The 18,670-nt window shown below is 54.8% G+C and overlaps 1 long non-coding RNA gene across 1 annotated transcript; it reads left to right on the forward strand.

Annotated features, from left to right (window-relative positions):
* The first annotated feature begins 6,048 nt into the window (after window positions 1–6,048).
* LOC308650777 lies at window positions 6,049–17,365 on the forward strand. The gene is made up of 4 exons (XR_014022414.1): window positions 6,049–6,406; window positions 14,526–14,785; window positions 15,463–16,645; window positions 16,726–17,365. It is a non-coding gene; the product is annotated as an uncharacterized lncRNA (long non-coding RNA).
* Window positions 17,366–18,670: the final 1,305 nt, after the last annotated feature.

An 18,670-nucleotide genomic window follows, 5' to 3' on the forward strand; every position in this document is an offset into this window, starting at 1 on the left:
TGGCCCTGGGCTCAGAAGCTGACAATGTGAGGAGGAGTGGGTGTGGCACATGAAGGGACTGGACCCAGAGGGAGGAGCCCTGAAGTGGAGGAGGAGGACCCATCTGGGAAGGCACAGGGGGAGGAACTTCTCAGGGAGGCAGGTAGGCAGCCGCACAGGGGACAGCACCCTCCTGCCATCCACATCTCCCTGTGAAGGAGCCTGCTGGCACCTGGAGCCCCAGGCTCAAGAATTTGCCTTATTAGGGCCGGCAATATAGCTCAGTTGGTAGAGGGCTTGCCTAGTCTGCACAAGGCTCTGGGTTCAATCCCAGAACCACAAAAATAAATAAATAAATAGATAAATAAAATTACCTTTTTATTTTTTATTTTTTTGATTTTTTTCTTTTAGTTCTAGATGGACACAATACCTTTATTTGATTTATTTTGTATGTGGTGCCGGGGATCGAACCCAGTGCCTCACGCATGCTAGGCAAGTGCTCTACCACTGAGCCACAGCCCTGGCCTGGAACCTGCCTTTTTAGATGTCTTCTCCCGTGCCTCCCTTTCACAAACAGAATGTATGCGTTCTTTATAGAACAACACACCAGTGTGACTCACCAGACTTAAAAATGGTCAGACCCCTCTACCAGAAGTTCTGGGGATGTGCTCCCAGGAACCGATATTGAGGTCTATGTGGCAGATATGACCAAAGGATTTATACAGGTCACTGCTCTGTTTTTCTCACAATAATCCCATAGGGAAGACCTTGTCACCTTATCTATGTGTGAGAGCAACGAGACCCAGGAGAACTTAGCAAGTTTGCCTAACGTTATCCCCAGCAACTGGAATAGCCAAGACTTACATGCAGTGATTGGAGGGCCTAGTTCCCACCTCCACAATTTCTTTGCTCTTAGGGACATGTATGGCCCTTTATAAATGAATAAGGATTGATTGAGCCAATGGTGGTCCATTTTGTCAAGTATTATGGAGACATGCAAAGTGATGTTTCAGGACACTTCAATGTCATGGAGAACTATGTTAAGTAAAACAGGTCATAATATCCTGTGTACAAGGTGAGCCCAATTTATGAAAAAAATGTGACAGTGGTTGGGTACAGACATAGTAAAATGTCAGTGTTTGCGAGATGCTATTATTGGGATTGTGGACATTTTTATTGCTAATGCCTTCTGTAGTTCCAAAAATTTCTTAAAAGAAATAGCATTGCTTTGTAATCAGAAAAAAAATGACAATGTCATAAAATAGTTTGCTTTTTATTATAAAAGCTAATTCCTGGTCAGAATTGTGGAAACTGCCTCAAGGTGCCACTAAGTAAGAGTTCTCCTAATCCTGCCCCTAGCTGTCCAGGGACAACCATTTTGGGACCTCCCCTTTCAGTTTTCAGTTCATTTTGCGCAATTGTGCTCAAGTTTAAATGGGAGCTGGTTGCTTCGGGGGCCAATAGGAGGGGAAGTGACTTGTTTGACTGTCTTCCTCACCTGACTGTGGGTCTGTAAGGTGAGTTCTACCCGCATTACTGCAGCCTGCCACCTAGAGATGCTCAGTAGGTACTGGAAGAATGACCAAGGGTTGGAGCGGGAGGCAGTGGCTCCCGTGTCTTGCACTGAAGACGCTGGCCTTCCGTCGAGGCTGCGGGCAAGATGGGGGGCCGTGGGGGAGGCCCTTAATGCTCACAGTTAGAAATTGAGATTTGACATACGAGGCCCCTGGGACCCACTCCGGTCTTCAAGTGGGGATGTTACATGATCAAAACCATGGAACGGAAACGCGGTTCTGGCCGCTGCGCGGGCGGATGGCGGGTCAGGGGCGCGGCAGAGACGGGGCTGCGGGGAGGTAGGGCGACCGCCCCAGCTCGTGGCAGCCAGCGCTCCGCACTAATCCCTGCCTGCGCGGCTGGGTTTGGACCGGGGCTGCGAATGCGCACAGCCGAAGGTGGGCGACTCCGGTGGGGCTCTCCGACCAGAGAGCCGGGGAAGGAGGGGGCAAGGGAGGGCAGGAGCCCCGCGCCACCCCCTCCGCCGCGGGCTCCTCGGTCGCCTGGGTGTGCAGAAGAACAAATTTGTGGTGTGGAAGGCGTCCAGGCCGGTCATCCATCATGCGCAACGAATACTCAGTGAGCACTCATCATACACTCGGCGCCTTCCCCTTTCCAGGAGAGTGCTGGCGGCCGTCCAGGGCCTGCCCAAGGTGACTTGCCAGTGTCCCCTGAACCCTGCGCTCGTCCTGGCTCTCGTCCCCTGTTTTCTCTTAATTCAGAAAAAACAACAACCGACAGCTCCCAGCCCCTCTCTTTCGGCGTCCCTCCCTGTGGTTTGGCACTGGAAGCGCCTCGCAGTCCGGGGAAGATTACCTAACCCGCGCTCGGCGGAGGGCGGGGCTGCGCGGCTCAGGGCTGGGGTGGGGTGGGGGCTGCTGGGCTGCAGCGCCTGGGCCTGGACCCGGTGGCACACCGGCAGGCAGCCTAGTGCCAGCTGACGCCACCCAGCCCGCTTCCTCCTCCCCAAGTGAGCGAGACCTCACCTACTGGTTTGGGGTGGGATACAGGAACACTTGCTGTAAGCCTGGGAGGAACTTTGACACTCATTAATTATGAAAAGTTTCCTATCGGTACAGCGTGCTCAAGCTGTACTTTAAAGATAACCACGGGGACACAGCAGGCTGTTTTCTTCTCAGGCATCTTTGCAAAACTGTCCTGGCTCATACCGAGAATGGGCTTACATGTTCCCATGTCTTAACACCCTCTTACCACGGTGTTTTCCATTGCTTATCTGTGCAGCAGGGTGGACCTGCAAAGTTGTCTTAGGTTTTAAAAAGTAACAATGTACACAGCAGGGGAAAAAAAAGCACAAACTAAACTAAACATCCTTGCTGAATAGGCTTTTAAAAGGAAGCTCAATTCATGCATGCAGCACAGAGGAAAACCCGGATAATTCCAAGGAGCAGGGTCTAGGGTGAGGTACCTGTCAAGGACACCATGACCACCCCCCTGAGGGCCCCTTGGGAAGCACGCCTGATTGAGGCCTAGAGCAGGGCCTGTGCTCCCACCTCACTGTGTCTACCCGGAAACACCCACTGTGTCCACGGAAATCTCTGCTTTCCTGGGCTCTCCCTCCCCCAGGGCACCCACCCCTGCAGTTAGCAGCTGCTTCAGGGCAGGGGCTGGTGCTGAGCCACCCTGCAGCCCACTGGGCAGCACTAATCAGGACCACAGACAGTGCTGGATGGTCATCTGACTGCTGAACTGCCAGGCCACAGAACCAGGGTTGCAGGGGGGTGGGTTGTGGAGGCCACTGGTTTAGTGGGTGGGGTGGGGGATCTTCCCCGAGGGCTGGGGAGGGACTGTGGGGAATCTGTGAGTGATCACAGCCCCAGGGATCAGCCCTGGAGGAGAGAACACAAACCCAGGTCAGTGCTTCCTGTAACTGAGAAACCCCTTGGGGTTCAGCCCCAGTCGCTGGGGTTTCTCACCTGCTCAGCCAACACTGCTGTGTTGGCCTCTGTGTGTCTCCCAAGGTGGAGGAAAATAGCAATTTATAAAATTTCCCATTGGGAGCTTCATGGAGGGAACAATCTAGGTCTAAGGCCTGTGGGTTCTGACCCTGAAAGTGACCAACAACCAGTCAGGCAGGGAACAGACGTGCTACCCCTGCCTGTGGGGGACAAGTCAGGGCAGACCCACTTGGAGCTGAACTGTGCCTCTTCAGGGTGACTAAACATTAACTTGGAATAGATGGTTAAATATCTTTAAACTTCAAAACAGAGAAATCAGTACTGGGCAAACCCAAAATCTATTTATTTATTTTTATTAAAGACAGTTTTTTTTTCTGATAATAATGCATAGATAGGGAAAATCTGTGCTTGCGGAAAAGTAAATGGAAGAGAGAAAATTCACTCTAAGTTGCCAAAAGCTGCTCCACTGTTAACCTTGTGTGATCTGTATCCCAAGAAAATGCTGGACGAACCCGGTCCTGATCCCCAAGTGAAGGCTAGGTACAGGTGTCACTTGGCTCTGTCTTGTGGAGGCTCCTATCATGGCTGTTGGGTGACCACAGTGCCGTTAGCAGCCCTCTGGAGAGCAAGATAGAGTCTCTCTCCAGCCTTAACTCCGCCACCTGCAATGGAGAAGCAGTTTGGAGCACCAAGGCCCTCCGCCTCGGGGCAGGCAATGACACCGAGTTCTGTTTCTTCAGGGGACTGGCCTTTGACAAGGGAACACAACTTCTAGGGAAGCGCAGTTCCCACACTGGGGTACATATAGGCATCAGTAGGCAACCCAGACTTTTGAGTGTTCATGGACAGGTTTTTGCTCCCCTGGGCACAGACGGTGGGAAGGTAGATGGACGTCCTGGCTCTGACCAGAGAGGGGCTCCCCCAGTGCCCTGGGAAACCGCGGGGTGGCTGGGTTGAGGCAGGAGTCAGAGATGTGTTCTGGGGGGTCAGCCGGCGGTGCTCAGCTTGAGATCAGCCTGAGGCTTGGGGCTCGTGCAAGTGGGAGTCCTGACTTACATGGGGCTTTGGGGTCACACTGTGGACTGGGGGAACTCAGTCCAACGTGTGAATGGGAATGATTGTGGAGACCTGCCTGCCCAGCTATCAGTGAGACCCAGAGGGAAAAACCAGTCTTAGGCAGAATGTTCATCGTGCCCCGGGCCATCGTACAGGGGTCCTTCAGGGCTGCTCAGGATGTCCCGGGAGCTGCTGCCTGTGCATCCCTTCCTGCTCCACCCCAACAACCTGAAAAGAACCAGGCCACCTGGGAGGTTCCATTGTCCTCTTATTATCCCAGGTGGACCGCTGACGGGTTTTATGTATGAGGGGTCAAGGCTGCTGGCCGGGCCCTAAACCTTCAAGTTACCAGCCGCCTCTGCCTCTGCTCTGCCCGGAGACGTGGAGAAACACACTTGGTGTGTGGTTCCTGCTTGCTGACCAGGTATCAGTTATTGCAAAGGGTTAGAGACAGCTCAGGTCTGGAGGACAGAAGTAACAGAGACGAACACAGCACCTTCCTCCTTCAGTATCGGCGACTGCACAGCATGTTCCAATCTGAAATCCACCTTCCCACTGAAAGAGTAAAAAGAAGTTCGGGTAAATAGAACAAAGCTTAGGAAAGATGGCTTAAACTATTTGAGGTGAGTAACACTCTAGGAATTTTGAAGTATTTTTTTGCATAAAATAAATGTGCCTGTCATAACAACTCAAAAAAAGAACTCCTGTGATCACTCAAGATCTCAACACGCCGAGACCAGAGATTCTAAACAAGCGATATTCTGGATAACTGGTTTATGAAGCTTCAGTCAAATGGAGTGCCCTCTGGCTGGATGAATCGGGAAGCTTTTGGGGGCAGGGTGACCTACAGATGTCCCTGGTTATTGATCTGTCCAGCTGGGTATCAGCACCGTCAGCGTTCCCGAGCAGGTCCCTCACTGATGCCCCTGCTCTGTGCCTTTTGTGGTCGACGTACTTGACCTCCCTCTCCTCGCGGCCACCTCTGTTCCCCAGTGTCACCTCCTTTAACTGACTGTGCATTTCTAGCCTAGTTGTTGTCTGAGCGTTGGTGGCCATTCTTTGCCGTCCCCTCTTCATGACTGCACTCTTGGTGCCTTGGAGTCTGCATTGGGGATGCAGTGCCAGCGTGTGCCATCCTGGGAGTGCATGGGAGTGGGCGTGGTCGGGCGGCTCCCGGGCTGTGTGTACTCCTCTGCTCCCCGCGCTGGGGCGGCTGAGTCTCTGTTGTTGATGGGCCATGAGAGAAGTGCTTTTTTCTTGTTTAGCCAAATAACTGGATCTCTGCCAATTTCCAGCTTTGGGCTGTTTTTGCTCTCTGAATGCTGCTGCTGCTTGAAGGACTCTATGATTACTTCTGGGGTCGTGCCTTCTCTTAGCCATTGAACGGAATCACGTGGAACTGTGATATCAAATAGCTGGGTGTGGAGCCAGTCAAGTGTCCCTGAGATGGAGCCTAAGGGAAGTGCACCCGTGAAACCTCCTCAGTCTGTGGTCCCCACCCCGTGGCTGTCTCCAGTGAGACTGCATGGGAGGGCCTGCGCTTTGTGCTTGTGCAGTTGTCTGTCTTTGGTCACTTGTGTTGGTGAAAGGAAGAGGAGCACTTGCATTTGCAGTTAAATCATGACTGTGCACTTTGGGCACCATGGAAACAGCGCAAGCTAATTGGCCCTGCTCTCGAAGACCCTGTCTTCTAGCACAGGACAGAAGATCAGCTCTTCACGGCCAAGGAGAGAGTCTGATAGCAGTCCACGCCCAGAAGAGAAGCTGAGTACGAAGATGGCGGAAAGGGAGGTGGAAGGCCTGGGCTTGTCTTCTGTTGTCCTTCACTTTAAGGCTGAGCTTGAAGGAGATCCAGAACAGTCAAGCACAGGCAGGAGGTACGCAGGGGACCAGAAAGACAGGTGAGAGCCGCAAGGGTCGTGCAGTGGGATCGCTTTCAAGAGTCTGTCAAAGGAAATAGGTACCCCATTTAAAAAGGAAAGACAGGAGACATGCTCAGGGCCGTGGTTGAGCTGATCTGGAGCTCAGATTTGGAATAGCAAAAGTTCCAGATGACAATGAACCACGTGTTTACGTTTCGAGGACCCAGTCTTTAAGGTAGGCCAAGAAGAGTGAGGAAGTTTATCTTTCCATCCAGCTGACTTAAAGGGGTGGTTGGTGTTCACTGGGAAGCAGAAATCCCACCTGTACCTGGATTCCTGCTGTGATCAGTTAGAGAGAGAGAGAGAGAGAGACGAGGAAGAGGAAGGAAAGGAAGAGGAGGAGGAGAATAAAAGGAAGAGGAAGGAGGAGGAAGAAAAGAAAGAAAAAGAATGAAGAGGAGAAGGAGGGAGAAGAGACAGAAGAAAAAGGAAGAGGAAAAGAGAGAACAGAATAGGAAAAGAGAAGACAGGAAGGGGCCAGGGCTGGTGGTGTGGGGGCCGCACATTGCTCCCCGAGCAGAGGTGCACACCTCGCACCAGGCTTCCAGGAGCCCTCCTTGTGAGCAGTCACGGAGGAGTGTCACCCCGCCATCCCCCCTGCGTCCCACCTTGAGCCCTGACCCTGCCCCTCGCACAGTGCACAGGGTGTTTGATGGCCAGAGTCAAGATGTGCTGAGAGGTCCTGGCATCTCTTTGAAATTTCTGGGAAGGGGACTGAAAAGAAGGGCTTCAAACCCTGACCACCAGGGTGGGCGTGTTCGCCAGGTGCACACCTCTTCAGAGCTCCCTGAGAGGAGTGGGCAGGGCAGGTCCACCAGTTGGCTTTCCAGCCTCGGGCATCGCCCAGCCTGGGGTCAGCAGCCAGGGTCTCTGCTTGCCCTGAGGGCTGGTCTTCTTCCAGGCCTCTGAAGTCTGAGAGCTGTGGAGAGCCCCTCCCAGCTCCCTGCCCATCCTACCCCTCCAGTAAACGCATCCCCTTCCATTCGCCCAGCAGCTATCCAAGCTCAGCAGGGCTCAGAAGGTAGCCTTAAAATGGAAAGGCATCAGATGCAGGGTCACCTAGGGCAGGGCAAGATGGAGAAAGAGCTGCGGGAAAAGTCAGGAGGAAGAGCCAAGGCTTTGGGCACCCTCCAGGTTCAGAGAGCCCTGCACCCACCTGGGCCGCGGGTGAGGGAGCTGCCCTCATGCCTGTGCAGCCATCGGCCACCAGGGCGCGCCCAAGATCACAGCCGTTCCACCGTGGCCGGGGCCTTCTGGGAGAGGAGGGAGACTTGGTCAGAAGGAATTCCAGCAAAATATTTGGGGATTATGCTTCCCAGGGAGGACGCTGAGGAGGGTGTTTCTGGATGCCATAACCAGCAGGATTCCCTGGTTCAGGGCCTCTGAGGAGGGGCTGTCTTTGCCAGCGTGGAGGTACCCTTGCCCAGGGCCCTTTGTTTTCAGAGGGACATGGGGGCCTCCCTCCTCCTCTTCAGTCCCCCCAGCCTCTCCTCCCTACCTTGCTACTGTCCAGGGCTGCTGGGCACCGTGGGTGGCTCACTGCCAGCAGCTGCCTGTGTGCCCACCCCTCTGTGACCTGGGGATGCCTCCTCTCAGCCCAGTTATGTGTTGCCAGAGGCATCGGGCTTGAGAGCCAGGGCTGGCTGCCAGGCAGGAGGACTTCAGGCCTGTGGGGGTTGCCTCTCAGCGGGCCACCCAGGGGCACAATGCTTGCATTTTTCTGGCTTCCTTGGTCTGGATTTTGGGACAGGGGCTGGTGGAGGGTCCGCAGGAGGAATGAGAAGGGACAGTTAGTGAGCCTGCCTGCTCCCCACCCCACAGAGGTGACTCCGACTCCGAGTGCAGGGTCATGGGTCAGGGCAGAGGGCGGTGCCAGGGTGCCTCCACGTGTGTACCCGGCAGGTGGCGGGAAGACCGGCCCTCCAGGTGGGCTGCGGGGAGCTGTGACCCCTCTCTGGGCCTAGGCTGGAAGGGGGTCCATCAGCAGAGTGGTGAGAGACAGCCCTCCAGGTCTTGACTCAGGCTTGATATGAGGGTGAGTTGAGGAAGCATGACACTGTGGAAGGGTGACGGCACAGGGCAAGGGACACCGCCAAGGTTGGATCTGCATCGTCCCCCAAAGGGACATGTTGAGGTCTTGGCCCCAGCTGGGCCCCGTGGGGAGTGGTGGGGGCTTCATGAGGTGGGGCCTCCGGGTCAACCACCTGGTACCCCCAAGTGAACTGCGGGACTCGGGTCCCTGGCTTCATTCCCGGCCATGAACTTCCTCTGCTCCACCACCTGCTCCTGCCATGACGTGCTGCCCGGCCCTGAGCGAGGCCCAAAGCCACGCGGCCAGTTGGCGATGGATGAAACCTTCAAGATTGTGAGCCCCACGGACCTTTGGTAGGAGCCGGTTTTCCTGGGGTACTCATTCCAGCCACAGACGCAGACTAATGCAGGGAGCTGCTCACCAGCGCACCCTGTGGGGCTGGGGACAGAGGGAGGCTGTGGGCAAGGACCCGGACCTAGACCTCTGCAGGGTAGTGTGGTGGCTGGTGCCTGTCTCCTGGAGTGCACAGAGCGAGCTCTGCAGGTCCTGGGGAAGACCCAGGGGCTGTCAGGGGGGCACTGCTGCTCCTGGGCGGAGACGCACTGTGGGGTGTCGCTCAGAGCAGTAGGGAGCCGGAGGGAGGCCCAGAGACCAGTCCTAGGGGAAGCCAAGTCCCTCTGCCCCATCCTCACCCAGCAGAGCCGCGCGAGTCACTGGCCAAGCCAGGCAGAGCATGGGATAGGCTCAGCGCTGGGACACTGGCCCAGTGTGCTCGGACAGCAGAGGGCCAGCCGTGGCAGGAAGTGAGAAGTACCCAACCAGTACTTTTCTTTTAGTTTTATTCTTTTTGTTTTTTAAGAAGAATAACAGGATTTGATGATAAACCACCAAGAGGTCAGACTGCCTTCCTGGGACCAGAAGGCTAAGGTGACCTCCTGTAGAGTAAGAAGGCCTCATTTTCCCCATCGGAGCTGGGAAGCCTCACACGGGACAGCGGCCCCCTCTTGTGGACACCTGCGGTTCTGCAGCAGGGCATGACCTGCAGCAGGTAGGCAGGCGGTGGCTGGCCGGCTGCACCTGTCCACAGGCCCTCCAGGGTGGCCTGCCGAGAAAGGGCGGCTGGATCCTCGAGTGCAGATGATGGGGTTCCCAGCGCTGGGTCAGTCCGAAGAAGCATGAACCTTCCTCGAAAGGAATAAGGTTGTCCATAAGGCCCTGTCTGACCCATCCTGGCCCCCTAAAGCTGAAAGATTGGCAGAGGTCTGTCACCAGTGCACTTCGGAACACAGGTTGGAGACATTTATCTGTCAAGTGCCAGATACCAGATATCTTGGGTTTTGACCCTAGAATTGCATCTTCCCACGGTGCTCATGTAGCCTGAGACAGTGACTCAACCAGAGTGTGACCGTATTCCGACAAAACCTTTCAGGATGCGGAGATTGAAATCTTGTATAGTTTTCACTTGTCCTGAAGTATGATTTTCCTTTTGATTTTTAAAATTTTTAGACTGTAAAAGCCAGTCTCAGTTTGCAGGGTGTGCGCACGCTGGCATGGGGCTGGGTGTGGTGCCGCTGTTGCTGCCAGACCCTGACAGAAGCCCTCGGGCAGTGAGCCTGCTGAAGTGGGCTTGCGAGTGCAGTCCTGAGCCCGCTTCCTCCTACCTCGCCACTTCCCAAGGCTGTTCAGGCACGGGAGGATGCACCTCCCAGGCCCAAAAGGCGGCTTGGGCTAGAGCTGTTGCCCTCTTTCTGGTTCGAGGGGTTTCTGTGGGAGAGACTCTGCTCTAAAGAGTTGTCCTTTCCCTCGGTGGACAGAGACTTGTTCTTACTGGAGTTTGTCAGGGGCTAGCAAACCTGACCCTGGTCATCTGGGGAGTAGCGTATATAAGAACTGGTCCCGCAGGTCTCTGGATGCAAACCCCTCGAAGCCCTGGAACAGGCTGGTTGGTGGGCATGTGGCTTGTATGTGACTTCCCAGGAACGCAGTCGATTCTGAACAAGCTGCACTGTGCCGCGGTCTCCACTAAACACACAATTTCCTTTTTTTTCACGGAGAATTAAACTCATGAGATGGGGATTTAAATGGAGAGAGGATGGGTATGAAGAACTCAGAAGGATTTACATGGGCCTTTTGTGAAAAACACATGAAACCGTTTCGGACAGTGCTGCATTCGGAGTACAACGGGGGACGGGAAGCTCTGCCTTGGTGCTTCCCTGGACGGCAGAAGGCTCTGTAGGGACTGGGGCAAACCCGCACGGGAGCGTCGCCTGGTAGGAGGGCTCGGAGCCCCTCACCTGGCGTGGACTTGCGGGAGAGCTGGGCAGGGCAGCGCCGGGCAGGGCCAGCAGGGCACTCAGGAGCCTCCCTGTCGTTGACCACCTTCCCTGCCCTCGGTGCTCTGTTGCCAGGCCTGACCCTGAAGCTCCTGGGTTGCAGACGGGTGCAGGAGGCGGGCACACAGAGAGGCTGGAGGTGCTCAAAGGAAGCACAGAAGGTGCCAAGTACCGTGGGCAGGAGGGGGGCCAGGGACACAGCCTGTGCCCAAGCAGGAGAGGGCTGGGGAACGTCGCTGCTGGGGGTCAGGGTGGAGGGCCTGGAGTCCACGGAGAGGGGTGCTGGTCCGCTGGAGTACTGGCCGGTGTCTGCTGCGCGGTGGGGCTGCAGCCTGGAGCCCTTCCCTGAGAGGGGGGTTGGCCTGGCTGTGCACCCGGGGCTGGTGACAGTCGCTGCTGCTCTCCTTATGTGACTGCCGGTCGCTCCAGCGAGGCTTGCTGGGCGCATGCTGCAGTAAGGGGTGAGAAGTGCCATCTGCCAGCTGCTGAGAAGGGGCGGCCTGGAGCGAGTCCGAGGAGGAACCAGCGCCCCCGCCCGGTGGGGAGAAAGATGAGACTGAAAAGCTTGATGGCCCTGCTCCCCCACCCTGCCCAGATGTTCTGGGAGACTCTGGCTGAACTCTGGGCCACACCCATCCCTGTTCCTGGTGAGTGTGGCAGCTGGGCTACCCAGCCTTCAGCCACTGCTGGCCCAGACCCAGGATGGGGCACGAGGGCACGGGCTGGCGCTGCTTGGTGTGGGCAGGCACCCGCAGGTGAGCCTCCTGCAGCAAAGATGGCCTCAAGGTGTGGCTGCCAAGCCTTGGCCATTCCCAGGTGGCGGGGCAGAGCAGCTTCGCTGACACCCAGGGTGGGTCTCTCATTGCATACAGAACCAATGAGATAATGGCTGTGAACACACTGGAAAAGTCAGCAAGCTCCCCACTGTGCCCCATCCTGCTCTCCCCCCCCCCCATCTCTGTTCTGCTACTGTCCCAAGCCCCTTCCCTCTCCTCCCCGCCTAGGGGACAGCTGTGCCGGTGGCTGGCGCCTCTCCCTTCAGCCTGGATTTCCACTCACACTGAGGGACAGTCCAGAGCCCTCCCTCCCTCCTGCTTCCTCTGGGTTCCTCGGCCTCCAGGAGACCCCCCCCCAAGTCACCTAGACATGCTCCTGGTTCTGCCACCCCGAAACCCAGACTCCCAGGGCTCTCTCCGCCAGCGGAGCGCTAGACCCCAGAGTTCTGGCCCTTCAGACCCGCTGCCCCACTTCCTCCTGTTTCTCCTGTTCGCAGCACCTGCCCCTCTCCCTGGCTGCACCCTTGGTCCTGCTCCATCCCTGGTCTCCACTGGAGAGTCTCCTCCACCCCACCCACTCCCTGCTGCCCCACACCCCTCGACTTCCATGTTCAAAAGGGTTGAAGTCAGTTATTGATGTGATGAGAAAATTAGAAATGGAATCCTGATCCAGGTGAGCAGAGCTCTTCTTCTCAGTGACCTTATTAATATATTCATACAGCAAATATGTATTTTGCACAAGGCACTCTGCCCTGGGTTGGGACGGAGAGTTCGGAGAGGTTGCAGGGATTCACTGGCCACCGCATGGGTGCAGGGCCTTGGGCTTTGAGGAGGGGGCAAACTCCCCTTTGTGCTCATTCAAACAAGCCCCAGTCACAACTCCAGTATTGTGCAGAGAGCTGCTGCCTGGGGGTTTCCCTTTTTGTCCTATCTACTGGGAAGCTCAGAGGCAGCTTTGAATCTTGATCCCAGCATTCATTTGCTCCTTCACATGTCCATATGGCAAGTGCCCAGTGTGCACTCAGTGCTGTCAGACAAAACCGGGTCACCCTGATTTCTGCCTTCAAGTTCGACTATTAGCTCTGATATTCGACCTCTCAGCGTTACCTGTTTTCTGTCCCCTTCATTTTGTAGTTCTGGCTTATTAACTTGTTAAATGTCATTAGTTTCCTGTTTGCTAAGATTCTTTTCAGCAGAGGTGAGCTACAGTCACTGTGTCAAAGTAAGAATATTCAGACACTGTCAACGAGGCCACGGGTCCCCACTCCCTAGCCTCAGCTCGCTTGTGTCCTTGTTCTTTTTCGTAGACTGTCTCCCGCAGCCAGAAAGTGCAACTGGAGTGCAGTTTGATGCCCTTGTGACAATTTGGTAGGATTCATTTTTTTTTTCTGTCTCACCTTGTAAACCCACGGTGACATTTAATATCCTATTACAATTCAGATATTAGCCTCAGGTTATTATTTTAGGGGGTGATTTGCTTTGCTCTTCTCAGTATATAATTTTGATTTGGGGGGATTGAACTCAAGGGAACTCTACCCCTGAGCCACATCCCCATTTTGTATTTTATTTAGAGACAAAGTCTCACTGAGTTGCTTAGTGCCTTACTTTTGCTGAGGCTGGCTTTGAACTCATGATCCTCCTGCCTCAGCCTCCTGAGCCACTGGGATTACAGGCGTGCCCCATCATGCCCAGCTAATTTTAATTTTAAAAATAATCCATTTCAGTGTTGATGGTAGTCACGGATCACCTCGAATCCTAGTGAGGCATGTCATCAAGGTAACACTTGAACAGGTGATCCTCAGGGTGCAGTGGGTGTCCTTTTGGGGGTCGAGCCTCACTGTGTTCTTGGACAGGTCCTGCCTTCCTGGAGGCGTCTGGAGAAGCTGGGGTCTCACTGCTGCCCGTGAGGGTCTCTGCCCTCCCGTAGCCAACACTCTTTTCCTGTGGCTGCTTCTGCCGCAGACAGGGCTCCTCTGAGGCTTATTCTAGCTGCTGGGGTACCCGGCTTCCCATTGCTGCAGCAAACACTTGCAATGATCAACTTGAGTGAGAAAAGTCTTTCCTGGCTCAGTCTTAGAGGTTCCAGACCATGAGTGGTTGGCCCTGTGGCTTTTAGGTCCGCGATGAGAGAGCAGCTCAAGGTGGGAACAGGCCCCTGCAGAAGGGTGGAGAGGGGATCCCCCAGGCACACCCCAGTAGCCCAAAGACCTCCACCCTCCCCACATGTGGGCCTTGGGGACAGTCCAGATCTGGGTTACGGCCACTGCATATCCTATCACACGACACCCCAGGGATGCACCAGGCTTCACCCAGCTGGGCGTCCCCTGCGCAGCCACTGAGGCTGGTGGGAGGGGACTGTGCCTCCCTCTGCGCAGCCCTCCCTGTTCTGGTGCCTGGAGTTTATTCTCTGTGCCCTGCCCCCATTTCCAGGTTTCTGGTGTTTGGTGTGAAATATCACATGCAGATGCCAGAGGCAGGGTCTGAGGAGCCCAGCAGCAGCTTCTGCGGCAGCTGCTCTCTGGACTTGTTAGGGAGCACCTGGGAGTGTTGAGAATGTGTGTCTTGGCTGGTGCCTGGAACCCAGAGCAGGATGAGACCCCATGCCAAGGGGGTCAGTTCAGTCCAATTCAGGCACGTCCTCTGACCACGGGAGCCCGAGGGCAAGTCCTGGGGCTACAGATGTGGACCAGCCCTGCTCTGGGTGCTCCTCTGGTCCAGCAGGTGAAGTCCTCGGGCCCTTACTATGTCCTTGTCACAGTGCCAGCATATTTCATGTATTATTCCATTTAACACACACAAAAATGCCTCCGTAATGTCCTCAGGTACCAAATGGAGAGACAGACCAGGTGGACCAAGGAGCTTGACTCAGGCTACAGAAAGTACTAGTGTCAAGCGTCAGTTCTGGGCCAGCCTGAGCCCAGGGCCCACCCTCTTAACTGGCTGCCATGTCCCCTCAGTCTGTAGGGCACAGCCTGCCTGGGCACCAATCACCCCGGCTCCAGTGACGGCTGCTATCCTCGGACTCCAGCCTCTGCCTGCATGTGGTGCCTGAGACCTGGGCAAGCTGCAGCCACTCTGTTCCTGCATGGGAGGGTGCGTGGGAGCCGAGGAAGGTGCTGAACCGCGAGTGGACCAGATGGATTGCTCCATGTTCCATATCCCTCGTCTGTTCTGCTGCCACGACTCTCGGCAATGCCTTAGGCCTCTCCTCAGAGAGGTAAGGAAGTGACACGTGCAGAGGTTGAACAGTTCAGGTCAAACAGCTCGCTGACTACAGAGCTGGGCCCTGGTTGACCTCTGTTTCAGCACACCCACGCTCCTCCCTGAACTCCCCCATCCTGCCAGCAGGCCAGAACTCAGGCCGGTACTTGGATGTCTCTGGTATGTGCCGCCCTGAGCTGCACCCTGGGGGATCCCAGGTGAGTCTGGCTTGACGGCTTGGCTTGCAAGCTCACAGTGTGCGGGGGATGAAGGGGGCATATCGGTGACTCTACTGCAGGTCGGGAGACTGTGGAGTGTAAAGGGCACTTTGTGAGCATCTCTCCTGTCTAGGGCTTGCGTCTGTGCTGGGAGGAGAACGCTGCCCGTAACTGGAGAGCAATCCACCTGCACTGCCTTTTCCTAACTGCTGGTTTGGGACGTCCTTGGCCCAGAACATGTGAGCTGGTCCTCCAGGTCTAAGTGAGGACCAGGGGTTCCCGGGAGCAGCATCCAGAGGCCAGGGGAGTGTGTAGCAAGCGTGTCCCCCACCCCCAGGCCCTGGCCGTCCCTGCCAGAGCCCTGCCGTCCCCATCCAGGCAGCAGTGATTCTGCTTCTTTTCCTCTTGCTCAAAATGCACTTTGACATTTTTTTAACAAATAACACAATTTTCCCTTTGTGTTTCCCTTAATAAGACACAGAAATGAGAGCAAGAAAAGGAAAGTAGAAAAACGTGTTCCTGTCATCTCCACTCTGCCGCAGGACGCCTGTCCCCTCCCTCTCTTCTTGCCTCCCTCCAAATATCAGCCTCCAGCTCCTCCATCTTCACTCCTCTCTCCAGACCTTGGCTTCGGGAGTCTGAGTGCTCGCTTCTCTGTCTCCTGCACGTCACACCCCCATCATGAGTAGCTGTTTGACGACAGATGATGGGCAAGAATGAGAAGAGGATCAGGGGAAGCTCCCAGACGGGGAAGAGCCCCAGGCTGCAAGGCTTCGCACAGAGCCCGAGGATCCTATGCATGGGCACATGCCCTTCTCCCTTCAACAAGGGCAACTTCTGGACCAGCCTGGCAAGGATGTCATGTTTCCTCCTCAGAGCTAAGTCCAAGGTGAAGATGCGATCCCCGGATCTCTTGGGATCTGCTGAAGTTGCAAGCTTCCCTCACGTTGATAATGGCCACCTAACTCTTAGTGGGGATAACTGCATATTTCCAGTTGGGTCCAAACACAGTCGCACAAATGCACCATGGCAGAGAGATGCCCACCGGCAGCCCAGGCAGAAAGGTACTGAGGAGGTTTTGTGAGTTATGTAACCATATGAACCAACAGCAGCCATTTAAAGTGGTGGCACAAGACTATGTTAATGGGTGTTTTGTGTCCCAAGAAGGAAATGAGGCCCTCAACACACCATCCCTGGCAAGTGACCACAGGTCTGGGTGCCCTTGTGTAGGAGGGGCATAGAAAGCCTGGATCAGGTTCAGAGAAGAGTGGACAGGACAGTGTGGGCAGCTCTGCCCTGGTCTGAAGGCCTCTGAAGCAGGACCCGACTCTCTGAAAGGCCAGCCCAGAGATCTCAATGGACCAGAGGGCAGCAGCTGTAGCAAGATGGATTCTGGCCCCAGACAAGCTAAAGGGTTGGACCAGGCAAGCTTGAGGAGCGCTTTGCCCTCCAGCAGTATGACATCCGGGGTCCCTTCTGCGCCTGCCCACCTCACCCAAGCCTTCTCAGAGGAAATTCTTTTTGGCAAGAGGGAGAATGGGGCCCATTCCTCATAAAGGCCTCTGGACAGTGGTGACTCTGTAAGATCTTCTTTAATTAAAAAGGTTAAACATCACCTTTGAATCCACAATGGAAATGCATGAGGCGTGGACGAGAAGGTTCACTTGTCCTCCCACCCACTGTCCTTGCCAAGCCCTGGTAGATTCCAACTCATATGAGGAAATGCCAAATAAAGAAGTCATGTGTTGGTCTAGACACACAGCCAGGTCTACACTGGCAAACACCACGTGGCACACTCCAAAGATGTGCTGGTCTTGTCCACTGTGCTGGCCGAGGCCAGTCAATCTGCTTTCATAGACCTTGGATGGGGGGCCTTACACAGAGTGACAGGAGGCCCTGATATCCTCAGAGGGGAATTGATGGCCTGGACCCAGTGGCAGAGCTGGAAATGGAGCCCAGGCTCTGAGTCCTGACTCTTCATGCTTTCTGACTGCTGAGATGCCAAGCCCCACCCCCTTGCCAAGCAGTCCCACTGTCAATCACATCTGTGCCTCCCTCTGCATGGAGAAGAGTTGGGCCTGGAATGAGGTCAGGAAACACAGTCCCCACTCTGAAGTGGCCAAGCCTCTGGGAAGCACATGCCCACTGCACACGTCTTCCCGAGGAGAATCTCTGGAAAGATTTGGGTCTCAGATCAAGTGACAATCTGTCCACTTTCAGGACACTCACTGAGGACATTTTTTTTACCACTAGTTAAACATACTTTGTCATCAAAAGCGTTAGTGAGACCAAAGCTCTGTTGGGCATTTGAAAATATTCCTTATGGTTATATTTGCTGTATTCCATTTCTTTTTTGTCAATTTTTTATACATTACCTTAAGAACATCCATAATTATATAAAGGCACGCTTGTATTATACGTTCCACATATCTATTGTACATGTGTATATCCAAGCCTGCTCTATCTGGGGGGCAGAAGGCACAGAGGTCGGGTGTTAGGAGACATGCCACTTGCCAGCCGTCTGGGCAACAGGAGAGAAATCTCCCAGCCATACTACGCCCCAAAGATTCATCTGAAACAATAGATAAAACTATTTGTTCTGCTTACCTCACAGGTTTGTTATAGAGATCAAGCAAAATCCTGTGTGAGAAAGCACCCTGTGTGCGGCATTCAGCAGCCTTCAAATACAAGGTGCTAACCTTGCCCTTTCCCCTTGCTTTTCTGAAGTCATATTCCGTGGTTGGCTTGTGTACTTGGTGGAAAGCACTTATAATGACCGGCGGGGGTGGGGGGGGGGTGTCACTGCTCCTAAGCACCTGAGAGCAACTTGCTACCAGTACTGTAACAACAACAACAACAACAAAACAAAACAAAAGGAAAGGCTTCTTCCTTGGAGAAGGTAGTGGAGAACCCTTGCTATGTGGCTTGTCCTTTGCTTGGGTTCACAAGTACTGCCAACTCTCAGTGGCGTTCAGGAGCTGAGGAGGCCCCAGAGAATCCCATTGCACTGGACCTGCCTGGGGTATTCAGGGCTCTGGACAGGGGTTGCACACACTCTGCCCTATTACTTCCACCTGTAATGTTGAGACAATAGCTTTCTCCAACTCCTAGGGCTGCCCCAAAGATCAAATGATTTGACTGTGTAATCCGGTTTCTGCAAAGTGTTCAATAGCTGTTAGTATGCTATCAGCTATTTACTGAGCGGCTTGGGGCCAGGCACTTCCTGGGATACAGACCATAAGACCTCACTCCTGCTCCTAGAGATGCAGAAGAGCCGTCATGGTAAGCTAAAGTCAGGAGGTGTAAGGAATTAGCTGACTTCCTATGATTCCTGTCATTCTGAATACACTGTCTGGGGGTCAGATCCCACCGAGTCTCTCCTGGGAGCCCTCTTCCTGGTTTGCTCAGGGGTTCCTGGTTCTCGCGCATCCCATCAGTGAAGCGGTCTCCACGTGAAACAGTGAATGGGTTCTGAGCCGAAAGTAAGTTGGGAACTCGTGGGAGCCCCTACGTGGGGAAGAAAGGTCAGGGGAGCCGTTCTAACACGGCAACCACACGGGCAGAGTCCAGGGCGCTTCCCCGGCCGGCCGGTCACTTGCTGACTGAAGAGCGCGGTAAGCAGCCCGCCGCGCGGCCCGGAGGCGCGATCTCCAAGGCCCAGCCCGGCTCCCCAAGGTAACGGT

This window comes from Spermophilus citellus (assembly GCF_964194105.1).
Source record: "Spermophilus citellus genome assembly, chromosome: 6".
NCBI lineage: Eukaryota > Metazoa > Chordata > Mammalia > Rodentia > Sciuridae > Spermophilus > Spermophilus citellus.